General features: G+C 40.5%; 1 pseudogene; it reads left to right on the forward strand.

Annotated features, from left to right (window-relative positions):
- Window positions 1-2,882: 2,882 nt before the first annotated feature.
- LOC118556474 overlaps window positions 2,883-15,721 on the forward strand; it is a 116,190-nt pseudogene continuing 103,351 nt past the window's right edge.

Genomic DNA, 15,721 nt, shown 5'->3' on the forward strand with positions numbered 1-15,721 from the left:
ATTATTGTCTCCCAACCTCTAATACCTGGTTGTGCCACCCTTTGCAGAAATATTCTAATTTGGACACATGCCACAACATCTCAGTACTAAAGTACAACTGGTGACCACTCAAACATCTTCATTTTGTTAATTTCTTAGCCACTCAGATGTAGACTTTCTGGTGTGCTTTACATCACCCTCCTGCCGCATAACTAACGTGTGCTTGAGCTTAAGGTTAAAATGGCTGGACATTCTCCTGCAAGACATTCTAGAAGAGTGCATATTTTACATTAAAATTACACCAAGTTATCCAGGTCCTGCAGGGAAAAACAGCCCCAAACTCTTGTCCAACCTCCACCATGTTTGATTGATGGTTTGATGTCTTTTTGTCGAAAATCGATGTTTGTTTTACACCAGATGTAAGAGGAAACATGCCTTCCATAAAGTTAGACTTTTGATTTACAAGTCAACAATATGTTTTCCAAATTTTTTCCAAAATATGTATTTAACACATCTATTTTTTTTTCTAAACAAAAGAATGAATTTAAAATAAATGCAGTCGTGAATGCATTGTCATCGTGCTGCAATTTCACTCCCCTGCAGGGTCTCACTCCCCTTTAGTGTACACGTTCATGCTTATGATTTCTGGCACCCAATGAAATTAAGCTATATCATTATAAAAAGACATGTTTAGATATCTAGAACAACAAAAATTACAACTGATAGGATAACTGCGTTTCCACTGCTTTAATCGCTAAGACAACAATCATCTTTTTATCAACGTAATGAATCATCTTGGGAGTTTTTAGAATATTTTAGATTCAAAAGTGGTGTTTGATGTAAAGAACCTTACATATAGATGATTACATGCACACAAAAACAACAGAAATCACAACTATGAATGTCTGTATATGTAATGCAACTTCAGCAAAAGAGCTGCTCTGCTGAAGTTACAGAGGGACTGGGTAATTTGGCCTTTCACTCAAAGCTAATCAAATACTTAATCCAGCACTCCAAAACGTGCACCAGCACAATCAACAAGCCGTCTGCCTTATGATCAGTGTGATAGTATTTGTTTCACTAGTGCTTGGCGCTAAAGGTTGCTTGTTCATTTCAAGACAGCTCGAACTTTACCTTGAAATTTCAGTAAAATGAGATGGGTGGTGCACCCGTAGTACATAGAACTGCACATAGTACCTTCTTCCTCCAAGTCTTCTTATGGTAGCTGAAGTGTCCTTTTAGATGGGGGAAATGTTTGGGATGCTCACCTCTTTCAGTCATCACAGAACCTGAGCGGCTATATAAAGGTGAACAGCAGGAGGGGTCTTGATACTACGGTTGCACACGACCTGAAGGATTTGATCTCAACTTTCTCTCTGATGACACATACAAAAACAAAACACAAACCACCAACTCTGCAGGAATGGTATGACAGAGATTTTTGTGGTTTTGAAAGCATGACTTTTTCATATTGCGGTATACCGTGAAACCGGTAACCGACCCATGCCTAGTCGTAACTAAGTCAAGTTACGCCTGCCAAACTTTAGATGTTGTTCTCTGATATTTTTTTACCTCCTTCATAAGTAACCATGCTCTCTTGAAGTCACCTTTAGGAAGTGCATAGATTACCGCCCCCCTGTTGGCAGTCCTCCCAGTCCTTTACCCTGGACAAAGCGGTCTTCTTTTATTGATGACTTCTTCAGTAAGAAAAGCCCCTTGAGGCAGAAACTATACTTTAACACATTTAATCTAAACAAGCCAGAGAACTGGTACAGCTTCAGTACAGGACTCTCATATTGATCACGATGTAGGAAAAGGTAAAATGAAGACGTGAGAGCCCCGAACTGTTGGTGAGATCAATTTAAATATGGATCAGCAAGGACACGCCCCAGCAGGAGGCCTCTGAAAAGGCAACGTAACCCTCTCCAGACTGATGGGTTTCTATAAAATTATCTAAATGAAAACCAAAAAAATTAATTACTTGATCAACGCATCTCTATATCAAATTGTATAAGTTGCAAGCCACTTAGCAGTAAAAATCTGATCAGCATCTTTCTTTTCACACCTATGTTTGATACAATAGCGTGTACAATTGCTATTGATCCTGTGCTAATATACATTGAATTGCTGAACCTCTATTTTGTGGAGTACCTGAAGGGACAGTTCTTCATACCTTGCTTTTACCCCATATAATTACTCCCATTTGCTATTGATCTGTAAAAAAAAAAAAAAAAAAAAAAATCAGCTGGTCAGATCACCCCCCCCCCCCCTCCCAACCCCCATCGAAAAACAGAAAGATATTAAATAGCTTGATCAACATCTGTAGAGCAAACACACAAATGGTTGGTTGTGATCACATGGTAGAATCTCTAATCATCAATACCAACCCTTGTGACTACATAAAGATCTTGTTCAATTCAAATGTTCGAGTCTGTAAGACCAGGTTACATTAGATAGTGTTCCCGTCCCTGTGAATGGATCAAGAGGGAGTCAAAGTCCTGATATGTTTTAAAAGACAAACAGGAGGAGAAAACAGCTATCCTGTCCCAAACAGAGGAGTAAAAAAAGTACCAGCAAACCTTTCCCCAGCCAACCTTTTTTTTCCCCTCCTCATCTTGATGAAACTTCACAAACAAAAAGTGTGCGTTTCCCTTTAAGGAGCCCCCACCGTTCGCAGAACGGAGGGAGGAGGAGTAGGTCAGTGGAACAGCGACTGAGAAGTAGAAAAAAATCCAATAGCGGACGGTTTCAAGTCCCCCCAGTAGAAACTGTGCCTGATTTGTGGCCAATGTTGGAGATGTAAAAAAAAAAAAAAAAAAAAAAAAGAGAGAGGGGAAGGGAGGGAGGGAGAGGAGAGAGAAGGAGGAGGGAGGGGGGTGGGGAGGAGGGGGAGGAGGAGAAGAGGGGAGGAGGGGGGGAGGAAAAACACTAAAGGGGTAGCTATGGAGATGGAGCGTTTTCCTGGCTGCTTTCTTTGACAGGTGTTGAGTGGGGCAAAAGTCTTAAAACAGAATTCAGCATGTACGCCAAAGGTAAAGGAGCTGTCGTCCCTTCCGATAGCCAAGCGAGAGAAAAGTAAGTGGATTGTGTTGCTTTATTGCGAGACTTTTTATCTGCTTATCTGTGCGGGCGAGGGGGGCAGCGGAGGGGCGCACAACTTTCTAAACTAGGTAGTGTAATTTAAAAGGAGTGAGCTGGAGTAAAGTGCGCTCCTCCTCAACTCATCCGACCACCTTGGAGGTGCGTCTCTGAAACTTTTTCCTTCAAAAACGCGCCTCTCGCGTGTAATTATGCGCACGATATTGTCTGACAATGTGAGCGAACACCTCTGTAAGTTGTTGCGGGGCATCGGAAATGCGGACGGGTTGTGTTTTTTGTGTTTCTGGTTATTTTTCATAACGCGCACTTGTTCGGCGGCAAAAGTTGAGGAGGCATGGTCGTTGGGGGGTAAACGCGTGTGTCCGCGGATGCTTGGGCTGCTCGCTTGAAACTTTCAGGGATGAAGACGCCGGATGCTTTGAATGGATCCGGTGCTTTTTAGGGACGTGAAGCGCGCAGGCTGTGCGTTTTTTGGAGCGTAAAACACAAGGCGCAGGCACTTCAGGCGGCGAGGGGGGAAGCTCTGTCCCGTTCAGCAACCATACAATGGTGCTTAACTTTTAAACTGAAAAGCGCTGATTTGGTGTCAGAAGGAAACTTTATTCAACGTGTATGTTATCCAAAAAGATATATATAAAAAAACTGTGTTAGCAGTTCTAATTTTTAGTCTCACGCGAATTTGCTTCTTGGTGCGCTGCTCCACTTTTTTTGGTTTATTATGAGCAACTTTTAAATGTCACAGTCCCAACAGAGTGATGTCTGCCCTTTTCCTGCCAATCTTCAGTGGAGTAAAAAAAAAAAAAAGTTATTTCTTTACGGGAGCCTTCAGAGAGTTCTTTGGATCATCGTGGTGCTGTTTTGATCACCATTAGGACTCCTATTTTTACGCACCAAACGAGTGCGAGTTTGTGGAGCAGCGAGCCGGGCTCCCCATGGAGATGCAGTTGTAATCCCTAAAACAATGTCAAGTCCTGGGGGGCTGTGCTGCTACACGACCCCCGTCATACATATGTGATGGAAACCGAATTTCTTTTGAGACTCTCTTATTTGTTTAGATGCACCGTGGTGTCATATTCAATTGATTAAGCTTTCTAGTGATGTGAGTCGCTCATGCGCTTAGTGGAGGCTTCCTCGAGTACGACTTTGTTCACATTTGCTTGCAGGGAGCATTTGATTTCACCCTGGATTCACATGATTTTGTTGGAAAATTGAGTGTCGGTGTATATGCATTCGTGTTTGTGTGTGTGTTGATGTGGGGGAGTGAATCTTAAATGAAAACAGTCCCATGTGGCTTTATGAGCAGCAGCAGGCAGGCTGACCTTTGAACCAGCATATGATGCTTTAATATTGCATATGAAGCACTAGCATCTCCGTTTACACCTGTTTGTGGAGCGTGGGTTATTTACAGTATGGTGAAAAGCGATATATAATTTAACTGATGTGTCTTTAGTTAGTTTTTAGTTGCACCCCGCTTGTTCGGGGGACAGTGGATTATGTTGCATGTGTCACTGGGAGTGAAATCAGTGCAGAGGCAGGATGTATTTCAAATGATAGTGTAGGAGGAGGATTAATAATTTAACTCATAAGAACTACAAGTCTTTTGAGAAAAGCAGCAAATGATGAACGCGTCTGATTCTAGGCTGCTTATAAATTATAAAACCTCCTGTTTATTGTTTGCCCTCCTGTTTACTTCTATTCAAACATCTGTCACTTATTTGTAACAAGTTGCCTTTACTATTAAAGATTTCTGTCTTATCTTTACGTTTTTGTTTTTTTTACAGTGCTATGCAAAAACTTCCCATGCCTTTTTCAAAACTTTTTCCATGTTTTGTCACATTACAAGCACCAGTGCTATTTTTTTTTCTAAGAATTATGCAATAAGTAAGTAAGTAATAAGTGCATAAGTGTGAAGTGGAAGGAACACAATACTGATGAGAGTTTGAAAGGCAGGGCATACATACAGTATATCTTCAGACAGGTTTTTATGTCCTTTAAATTCTCAATTGGTTTCATGTCTGGACTTTCATATCTGGGCCATTCTAAGAGATGCATATGATTTGATTTAAACCAATAACATTGTAGGAATGTGAACTTCCTGCCCGGTGTCCATTCCAAGTCTGACCAGCTTCCCTGAAACTGCTGAAAAAAAAGCATTGCCACAGCATGATGCAGCCACCACCATTTATCACCTTGTTAGTTAGTTGTTTGGGATATTTTGCAGTATTTTAGTTTTTCTGCCACATCTATTATTTTTGCATGATCACCAAAACGAATGTTCAGTATTGAAGACCAGCGTTCACACTTGAAGATTTAATACACAGAACTGAAAGCTCTTTTACTAATACACTTGATATCATTTATAACCATTAGCATAAAGGGATTTGAACACAAGGTCACATTTTTCTGATTTTTACTTGTAAAACATTATTTCGATCTCACGTATAACTTTCCTTCCACTTCCCTATTATGCACTACTTCATGTCGCCTATTACGTAAAATCCCAACAAAATACAATCAGGTTTTTGGTTGTAACTCATCAAACTGTTTCGCAAAGCACTGTACTTGGTTTGTCTAAACGTTACAGGCCAGCAGGTAACGTCCACACATCGCAGGAGAGGCTCGGCCTCTCCCCTCACCTGTCTTGTCACCCTAGCTCGCCCCGCAGGGCTAACACATGTTCCCTTGTAACTGCGGAGCTCACAATGGTGGCCTCGTGGAATTATCATATTCATATTTACATATTCATTCAACTCTTTACATATTGGCCTAATGAAAGGTCGGCACTCCAGATGGACATATATGCCAATAAAACAAGAGCTTTGTATCAAAGCTGCTGCTCCTTCTGTGAGGATTCAACATCAGGTTTTTCTAATTTAATAACGCGTACGGAAATTTTTAGGACGCGAAGCCGAGCTGAGACCAGAGAGCAAAAGTAAGCTAGAAACACAATGCAGCTGCTGCACTAACATGTTTTTCTTGGTGTTGTTTTAATGAAGAACAGGTGATGCAATGTTTCAGGGAGAAACGCAAAACTTGTTGACGCCACCGTTTAAGAAATACAGCATCAGTGTAGAGAAATGTTTCGCTTGCACAGCTGGAGGGAGTCAGACCACATGGGTGTGGACAGAAGATGTGAGTTACACTAGAGCATTAATGTTTCATAGAAAAACTTGTGGAATGAAATATTAATGGTTACGTCTATAAACATTTTAATAAACTGCCTCCTTGTGTTGCTCTTGCAGTGCAGTTTTATAATTTTTCCATCTTTATATTTTAAAACAACAAGAAGTGCTGTTGACTTAATTTTTCATTTTTTATTTTTTTTCAGATGTCCATCTGTTATGTGCAGGAACTTACCTTTGCCTCTAAAAATCTTCAGTCGACTAGTTTGATAGTTTCTTTAATGTTGTTTAAAGTTTCTGTCTCCCTTAACAGACAAAGAACGTGACTAGCATGCAGTATGGTGTCACTCTTTGGGTTGTTGTGCAACTTTTTTTTTTTCTTTTTTAAATAACCATTGCTACCATATTAATGCTTAATTTTAGGTATGCCTAGTGAGGGCGGGGCAGTTGTTGGTATTTTGCAGGTAGTCTGGTGTGTGCAATGCGTAAAGTGGTGGATTTTGAATGTGAGGCGCAAGGAAAGAAAGGGTTTACAGTACTGAACGGCTCAGTTACATACTGTGGAGCTCAGGCTTAGTGTACAAAATGTTCCTAGATACAAGCTCAACTGTGTGCTTAAGTGTGTATAGGATGCTGTGCTTGACAGTGTTGGATTTTTACAAAAAGAAATCCTGTAAAACCTTGAAACGGAGTCTTGATTTTGTTCAGAAATGCAACACAACACAGACAGCCACGCAAACAATTAGATGGATTCCTCCACACGACCAAGGCCCCGCCATATAAGTGGAATGCAGCCGGCTGGCCTTGCTTTCCTCAGATCACAGGTAGCAGGAGTGTAGGGGGTAGGGACAGCTTTACACAAGATCCTTGTTTAAGGTTATTATTCATAAGGCCTTTTGTGTGAGCAGAACAGATTTAGTGTGATAGTAAATTGAGAGAAAGATCTGATGCATATAGTCGTATCAATTTATTGTTATTCTTCTCTTTTTTCTTAGCCTTTTAACTAGCACTAATCGGTCAACCAGAGATCAGAATCAGACGGTATTCCCTTGATTGGCTCTGATTAATGATTTGCGAGTCAGTTGCTGAGAAATGTGAGTTTTCTTTTACTATTTGCCTCAAAACTAAGAATTCCCACCATTTAAGTCTATAAATGCATCGACCATCAGCATTTATTCTGATTCAGTTTAGTTTGCTGTGGTAAGAATCTAATAAAAGTTAATTTAATTTAATGTGATGCGTAAATTAGTACAACCTTGTAATGCTTTAATTTTCTCTAGGATGCAAAACGGCTATATTTAAGAAATAACCTGCACATCATCTTTTTTTGTGTGTATTATTATTCATAAAAGCGAAATCAGAATCCGTCTAAACTGGAATCAGCAAGCCAGAACATAGAGAAAGCCAGTGACTGGTGTTGGCCAGGAAAAGTCTGCTCAGTGCAGTTCTAATTAAAGTGTATTTTGAAAAGAGTAAAAAACAGAATCATGTCAGCAGATGTTAAGGCAGCAACAAGGTCCTGGGTTTGATTTCCGGCTGGGACTTTCTGCTTACAGTTTGCATGTTTTCTCCCAGCCTCCTCACACCATCCAAAAGCATGTATGTCAGGTTGATTGGCCACCGTAAATTTCCCTGTGGTGTGCTTGGATGTCTGTCCTGTTTGTCTCTTTGCTGTTCTTTGATGGACTTTTAACTTGTTCAGTGTTGATCTTGCTTCCTCCCCCCCTATAAACTGCTCTGTATAGATCCCAGACTCTGCCAGGACCAGAAGAAGCAGGAAATGTAAAATTAAAGAGCAGCGTTACATTTTGTTTGTTTTTTTATATAATAAACTTTTTTCAACTTGTAAATCTGGGAAACTAAATAGAAGGTCCCATTCACAAAAAAAAAAAACGTTTGTTCAAAAAGCTTGATCAAATATGTTTTCTTCAAAAGGACCATATTTAGGGCTTGGTGAGCAAAATCATTTTTAATACTTTCCAGTGTTTTGGTGTTATTTCAAGTGATTCTAGATTTGTTTGGGTGAAGAACTTCAAGTGCAAAGTTAATCAGTTTGTTTTGAATGCCAGTTTCTTTACATCCTCCGCTCCTCCTCTGGCCCCTCCCACCTATTTACATGCCATTTAACAGGGATCTTCAGGTCTGAATGCATGGTTTTGAGTCTACACAGATGGCGCAGTCATCTGCATTTTAGTCTTTTGAAGGAAGCATAAAGAACAGCACAGGAACACGAGCAGAAACAGTATTCGCAAAGTAAAGAAACCCTTGATTTACCCCCAGCGCCCTTTGGGGTGACGGCGCTCCCATTCAGATGTGTCAACAGTCAATTAATGCCGCCTGTTGTCAGCCGCTTTTGGTGCATCCGCACAAATTTGTTGCCCTTCGCACTTGAAATAAAGTAGGCAGTATAAATATTGAAGCTCTGTGCCTGAAGTTGTTAATCAGTTTGGCAACACTGCACACAGAGCAGAACAGTTTGTCTCTTATTAACATACAGAGGAAAGCATCTGTGCGTACAGCAATGAGGTGAGTGTCAGGTGATGATAGGAAACAGATGAGTGTTTTGAATATTTGGACTAATTGCTTCATGGTAGGTTATGTCATTGTTGCCCTCATTAACTACTCGTTGATGAAACTCATTAATGGGAAATTTTTACTAGTAATATGAGAAAATACTTCTCATCTCAAATCTTCAGAAATGCCTCCGATGTGTCTCTGAGGGAGAAGGAGATTATCAGACTTGAAATGGGTACCAGTGAGATGATCATGCTGTATTTATGCGTTCATCTGAATGCGGATGCGTTTCATGCGCATGTGTGAAGAATGTCTGGATTAACCCGTGGCTAAAGCCGTTTGTGTTTACATGCTCATTGACGCTGATTTGTTTTGACAAAGGAACTGCCAGAACAAAGGCTGGCAAACAGAAACGGCGTGCGCGGTGGGAATAAGCTCCAGTGGAACATCTCCACAGCATCACTGGGGTCCATAACAGGCACCGAGCATCTCACTCGTCTCCATCTGACTTTATTTATCTCTTCGTTTCTGTTGCCCGCCTTATTATCTATGGTTACCTTTCCGCATTTTATCATTTTACAGATTAAGTTGTGTAGAAGTTTTAGACAAGGTCAGGTTATGAAACTGATATCTGCACTGTAAACATCTCACAGAGTATTGCTCAATTCCTTATTTAAAAAAAGAAAAGATGTGGGACACAGACAAGGAGATCAATTATTCAATTTAATTTTATGTAGATAGCACCAATTCACAACACGTCAAATCAAGGCACTTCACAAGGTTAAATTCAGTCAAATCATACAGAAGATGTATCAAAACGTTTCCCATCTAAGGAAACCCAGCAGTTTGCATCGAGTCTTGATGCAGCATTCACTCCTCCTGGAAGAACACTGAAGTCTTTGCAGCATTCCCTCATTCTGTGCATGCATTAAGCGACAGTGGAGAGGAAAACTCCTCTGTAACAGGAAGAAAAACCTCCAGCCGAACCAGCCTTAATATGAACACACTGATTCGGGAATCAGAAGACAATTGTGAGATGATCAGCCCACCTGCATGGTAGTGATCAGGGTGGCAGCCAAGAGGCCCTTTGGTAACTCTAGAGGAGCTGCAGATATGCACGGCTCAGGTGTGAGAATCCTGCAGTGTGTCATGCTCTCCCCAAATCTGGCAATTATTTCAGAATGATAAGAACATGATTAAATACAGGGCAACTTGGGAAGCAAGCATGTTGGAGGCTCACCTCGCAGTGTAACAGCAACTCTAAACATACAGCCAGAAACAATGGAATGGTTCAGATCAGAACACGGTCATGTATTAGGATGGTCAAAGCCTGGAGCTTAATACTATTGAGAATCTGTGACAAGACTTCACTTATGCATTTCTTCCAAGTTTACTGGGATATAAATATTTCTGCCAAGGAGTCAAAAACCTCTAGATGTGCAAAACTATTTGACACAAACCCCCCCAAAAGACTTGCAGCTGTAATTAGATGAAGTGGTGTGCAGGATATTCACTCAGGGAGTATCTAATGCAAAGTAACAATTAACTAATTTATTGACTTCTAAACACAGTTGGCTGCCCCTGATTTAATGATGGGGTAATAGAATAAAGCGTGTTGAATACCTTTATACATTATGTGGCGCTTTATGTCACAGTGTCACATTTAAAAGTTGACAAAATGTGAAAAAGGTCAAGGAATTTGATCAGTTTGGCAAGCACTGTGTCTGTATCCCTTTATTTTATCTCTCGCTAAAAGCAAAAACCGCTTCAGTTTATTGCTCCATCACCTTTTTGCACACCTTACCTCACTCCGACACTGTGATCTCTGCTGAATTATTCAAACCAAGACATGAAAGTTAATTTTCGAACTGTCTGTGCTTTAGCTGGCTAAACTCAGCTGGGATGCCCTCATCTCTGGAGGCGACTGAAGGGAAGGGAAGGTTGGCTGGGACGGCCTGAGGCTAAATGTCAGGTTTGCTCCTCAAGACGAGGCAGGCGGAGAGATCTTCTTGATGAATAGATGTGAAACAAAGAGCTGTCTCGCTTGCATGAAAAGGAAGACCTAAAAAAAAGGGAGAAGATCACAAAGAGGCTAGTAGATGTTTTTTTTTTTTTTTTTGTCCTCTGGCTACAATCCTGCTCAATGAGTATGGAGTAAAAATAGATGCACGTGATCCTGCAGCTAAAAGAGCATGACAGACAGATGTTCAGTGAACCTGCTATCATGGGCCGTGATGTTGAGTCAGTTTCAGGTCAAACGAGCCTCCTCCCACTCAGTCTGATCTCCCACGTCCCAGCATACGATTTGCATCAGCTTTTTTTCTTTGTTGCATTTCATCAGCAGATATGAGAGAGTGAAAGCCAGTGTAGAAGAAACGAGAGACACTGAGAAGGCTGCATGTGGCTTGTCTTGTAAGCATCTCATCTTTTATTCCTGAATGACACGTGTAAGCAGTAGCAGGGTCACTAAAGAGGAATTTAGGTTTATGGTGTCCGCAGAGGAAAAAAGAACCAGGGGCTAACCTTCGGTTTCCGTCTATTACCAATGTGGTACTGTACATGGTTCTTTAAAAAAAGAAAAAGGCATTATTGGCTTGCAAAGAAGCTCCTGTTCTGCAAAGTTACACTTACTGCTTCTGACAGAGTAACAAAAGGTGTCCCCTGAAGCCTGGATTGAATGAGTGTTTTTAAATAATGCATTGCAGCCGAGGCAGGTGCCCATCGCTGGTGTGCAGCGCCCCTCAGATCACACCGGCCTCCACCATGAAAATTTCATTGCCCCAGAACTCATGGGAATCTCTGTGCGATCCTGTACAGTGCAAAAAATGGGGTATATAGGAACTGACGCTCGCTGCTGGGTCCTTCACACCGCAAATAAGGGCTCAATTTTTCACATTACTGGAGTGGACTCCCCCTGCTTTCACCATAACGTCACTGCCATCTGAACTGTTTAGGCTGACACAATGGAAACAGAGGATAACATGTGAAAATAACAGAGGAAAGAAGGAGGGAAAAAAAACACAGATCACAAAAACAAAGGCCTATGTTTTCATAAGGCCTTGATTTACGTGGATTCAGATTTTCAGTCTATTTTCAGAAATAATAAGTCAACATATACATGCTGGAACACCTCTTACATACGTTTAATGCTACTTAATAGAGCAATGCATCAAGTTGTTTCACTCTTTTGCTCACTGTGCATGTAGACAGCAGCAAGAAACCTTTCTGAACATCTTTTTTTATGTAAAGACATTAAGGCATTTTAAAGCCAAATTGACAGTAAATGTATAACATAAACTATGTTTAAAAACACTTTAGTGCCAAATGTTTACAAGTTATTAGTAGTTGGAGGTGCATAAAAAAACCTATGTGTGCCTGCCAATTGCTATTCAGAACCAATTCAAGAAACAAATAAATAAATATCATGCAATAAAAATGAAGTTCTTTTTAAATACACTCAAAGAAGGCTCCAACAACTTTTAAGATTTGTTAATGGGGCCTTCGGCAGACTTGCTACTGTTGATACAGAAGTGCATGGCTCTACAATCAGAAAGAGACTGCACGTGTTTGACTTTTAAAGAGGTTGTGCAAGGAAGACAGAGCTAAACTTCTGGGATAATGTTCTTTGGATATTTTAGTTTAAAATTTAGTTATTTACAACACTAGCATGGAGGAGATTTTTGGCATAAACAAAACACAGCACTCCAGGAAGAAAACGTCATACTAACTGTGAAGGATGGAGGTGGTGGTGCCATAGTATGGGGATGCTTTGCTGTAGCAGGCCTGCTCACCTCATCATAATAAAACCCACTATAAATTCTGCCACATTCGAGGAAAATATCTGTAAGATAATCGGGGAAGAATTAGGAAATATAAACTCCTGGATGTTGATTTACTTGAGATGATGTGGGGGCGACTTGAAATGGGCTGAACACACAAGAAACCCTTTAAACATTTCAGACGGATGTGGAAGACTGGTAAATGAGTTCAAGCAGCATCTCAAGCAAGTTATTTCAACACTAGCTATTAAGTGGTAGGGTGTCCTAAAATTTCTCAGCTAAAAAATACATTATTGAAGCCTGAAGGAAAGTAGGAAGCAAAATGTAGTGGTAAAGGGTGGAACATGGCAATTCATACATGAGGTGCAGGACACGTTAAATACAAAAATGGCCCCTTTTTCCCCGATGCTGCTTGCTCATGTCTCGATGTCTTTTAGGCTTCTTGGGAAGCAGAGGCAGCATATCTCTCTTACGACATGTAGCCAGAGAGCTGTAAGGGCAATCATAAGGGGAAAAAATCACCAGTAAAATTTGGTAATTTAATGTAAATGTTTTTTTTTTTTTTTTGGTCTTCCTATAAAGATTTAGATAAGTGTAGTAATTGTTTGTTCCATATCAGTGTTATCCAACTCTGAGTTCCTCCCAGAACCACTCTCAAACCCTGAGGAAGGGGCTGATGAACAAAGGACTTTACAGACACCAGGAACGTAAAGCTGCGCCACTATCTTTCCTTTTTTTTTAATATATGTTGTAATGTTAATTTTAATTTTATTATAAATTGGCCGATTGGGGATGAAATTAAAAAGCGATGTACGTTCCCTGTGTGGTGAGATACTTGTTAGCCAACTTAGTCAGCTGCAGTTGCAGTGCTGCAGCACTGATATGGCGACATTTCTAACCTCCAAGGAAGACACAGGAGCCTGGCATATGTGGTGATGAAACTGTGTATGCTTCTGTGTCAAATAGATAATTTCTAATGTGATTGTGTCTTCCTGCGCCCTATAATGTCCGGAGCATCACAGGAACAGAGCAAAGGCTCCCATTTGTTTATACTTCAAGTCATATAGCCAAAAGATATCTATACTAACCCTAACCCATAAATGTACCACAAAAAAAACTAAGTACAATAAATATTCACGTGTTGTACATAATTAGCTTTTTTATAAATACTAAAAAAAATTACAACAAGTAGAACCAGTGGTGGGTAAAAGTATCGACTCATCAATGCATTTCAGTATATTTTTTCCCAGCTCAAATTTAAGTCAGAAAATCCTGTGAATCGATTGGATTCCCTGACCAGTGGATTTGCACCATGGTGAGAAACTCTTTCATGTGATTAAAAACAACATGGCGATTGAAGCAAGTCGCAGCAACATAAAGCCAGCACCTTCCCCTTTAAAAGCTGACATTTTGAGATTTTTTTTTTGAATTCCTGTGAAATCTGCAACCTGACCTTTGCTCCTCATTACTAACTTTGCCTGCAAGCTGAATTCTAGCTGTTTTTGTGCGCACAAGAAACCATCTGGTCCTGCCCCTGCCTCAACGGTTCACGTAGCGACCCAGCACGAGTCGGCCAATCATGTTGCAGTATTTTGGTTTAAGGCGGGACATACAGCTGTGACGAATGCAAGAGCTGCCGAACCCACAGCCGAACCAAATTAAACATTGCAGCGCAGTAGGCACAGATGTGTAGCTGCTGCTGTCATCACATCTGTTGTCAGAATCCTTTGTGCATTTTTATACCGTAATTGACTAAAAGCAACCTTTGGTAGGCGGGGCATTAGGTGTCGCTTCTACCAATCGGTTTTGAAATTTCTCCTGAATGTCGCTCCTATCCCTGAATGGATTTGATGGCAGAAGCCCCAGACTGATACTAAACTGAACTAAACCAAGAGTGCTACACATTATCAGCCTGGCTTACTTTTATAGTACCGTTTAAACCCTTATGTTGCACATTCAAAGCCAACACTCCTACCTGTTACTTAGTTTGATTTTCTATTTTGATTAGCTGTAGTAGTGATTAAATTTACTGAACTGAAACCACCCAGCTATTGCTTACAAACAGGGAGTCGTGTCAGAAAATCAGCTCATCTTTAAGGAGCTTATATTTTTGCAAATGATTAGAAATAGATGCTTTTGCGATTTCAAAAAGAGAAAGGCTGGTGATAATATTTGTTTAAGCAAATGTGGGCCAGCTGTACTAAATTGTTCTCCTTTCAGCAGGTGGATCTCAGTATGACTGAGTTGCAATAAGTCCTAAAGGTCCAAAGCAAATAAATAAATAAATAAACCTGGTTGTTCAACTTTTGGTCTAGATCAATATTGATTCATTCAGCATTACCCAGCATCCTCCCAAACAACATATCTGTTGGTGCTGGCCTGAATGCATGTGACCTGCATATAAATAGTCGTTCACTAAACACAAAAAGTATTGCAGCGCTGCTGAAATCAGAATATTTCTATTGCAGATTGTCATTGGGAGATGTGTCTGTACATGCTCTAAAACTATTAAGTTGTTTGTTGTGGTGTAAATGTGTTTTGCCCTTGATTGTTTGAAGAGAATGATGCAGTTTTGTTGGAGTCTGAAAAGTTCAGTTAACTGTGGGCGACAGCATTTGAGTTACTTGGGTTGATAGCCTTGAGCTTTCTGAAGTCTGGGCCAGCTATACTTGTCAAGATCCCTTCTAGTGACTCTGTGATGTGCACTAATAAGGAAAAGGCAGTGACAAGTAACATGGATGAGTCAGCTATAGAGAGAAAGTAACAATTTGTTCTTCTGGAAAAGGAGCGTTTGCATTCACAGGTACATCTCAGAAACATAGAATATTGTGTAAAAGTGCAGTATTATTTGAGAGTCGTCTCAGAACGTGAAAGTTTTCTATTATCTAGAATGATTACACATAGGGGGATCAATTCCAAGCCTTTATTTCTTGTAATTATGTTTATTATGGTTTACACATATTCGGAAAATTAGAGTGCTGTGACAAAGTTCATTGTTGTGAACTCATAGTGTCACGCCCTAATCAGCTAATCAACTCAAAACACATGCAAAGGTTTCCTGAGCCTTTAAACAGCCTCTCACTCTAGATCAGTAGGCGGCACAATCCTGGGAAGACTGATTGTTTGTAAAGGGTTATTAACACCCTTTCCAAACATGGGAAGCCACAAGAGGCCATTGCTGAAGCACCTGGTTGTTCACAGAGTTCTGTATCCAAGCATATTAACAGG

This window comes from Fundulus heteroclitus, chromosome 9 (assembly GCF_011125445.2).
Source record: "Fundulus heteroclitus isolate FHET01 chromosome 9, MU-UCD_Fhet_4.1, whole genome shotgun sequence".
Classification (NCBI taxonomy): domain Eukaryota; kingdom Metazoa; phylum Chordata; class Actinopteri; order Cyprinodontiformes; family Fundulidae; genus Fundulus; species Fundulus heteroclitus.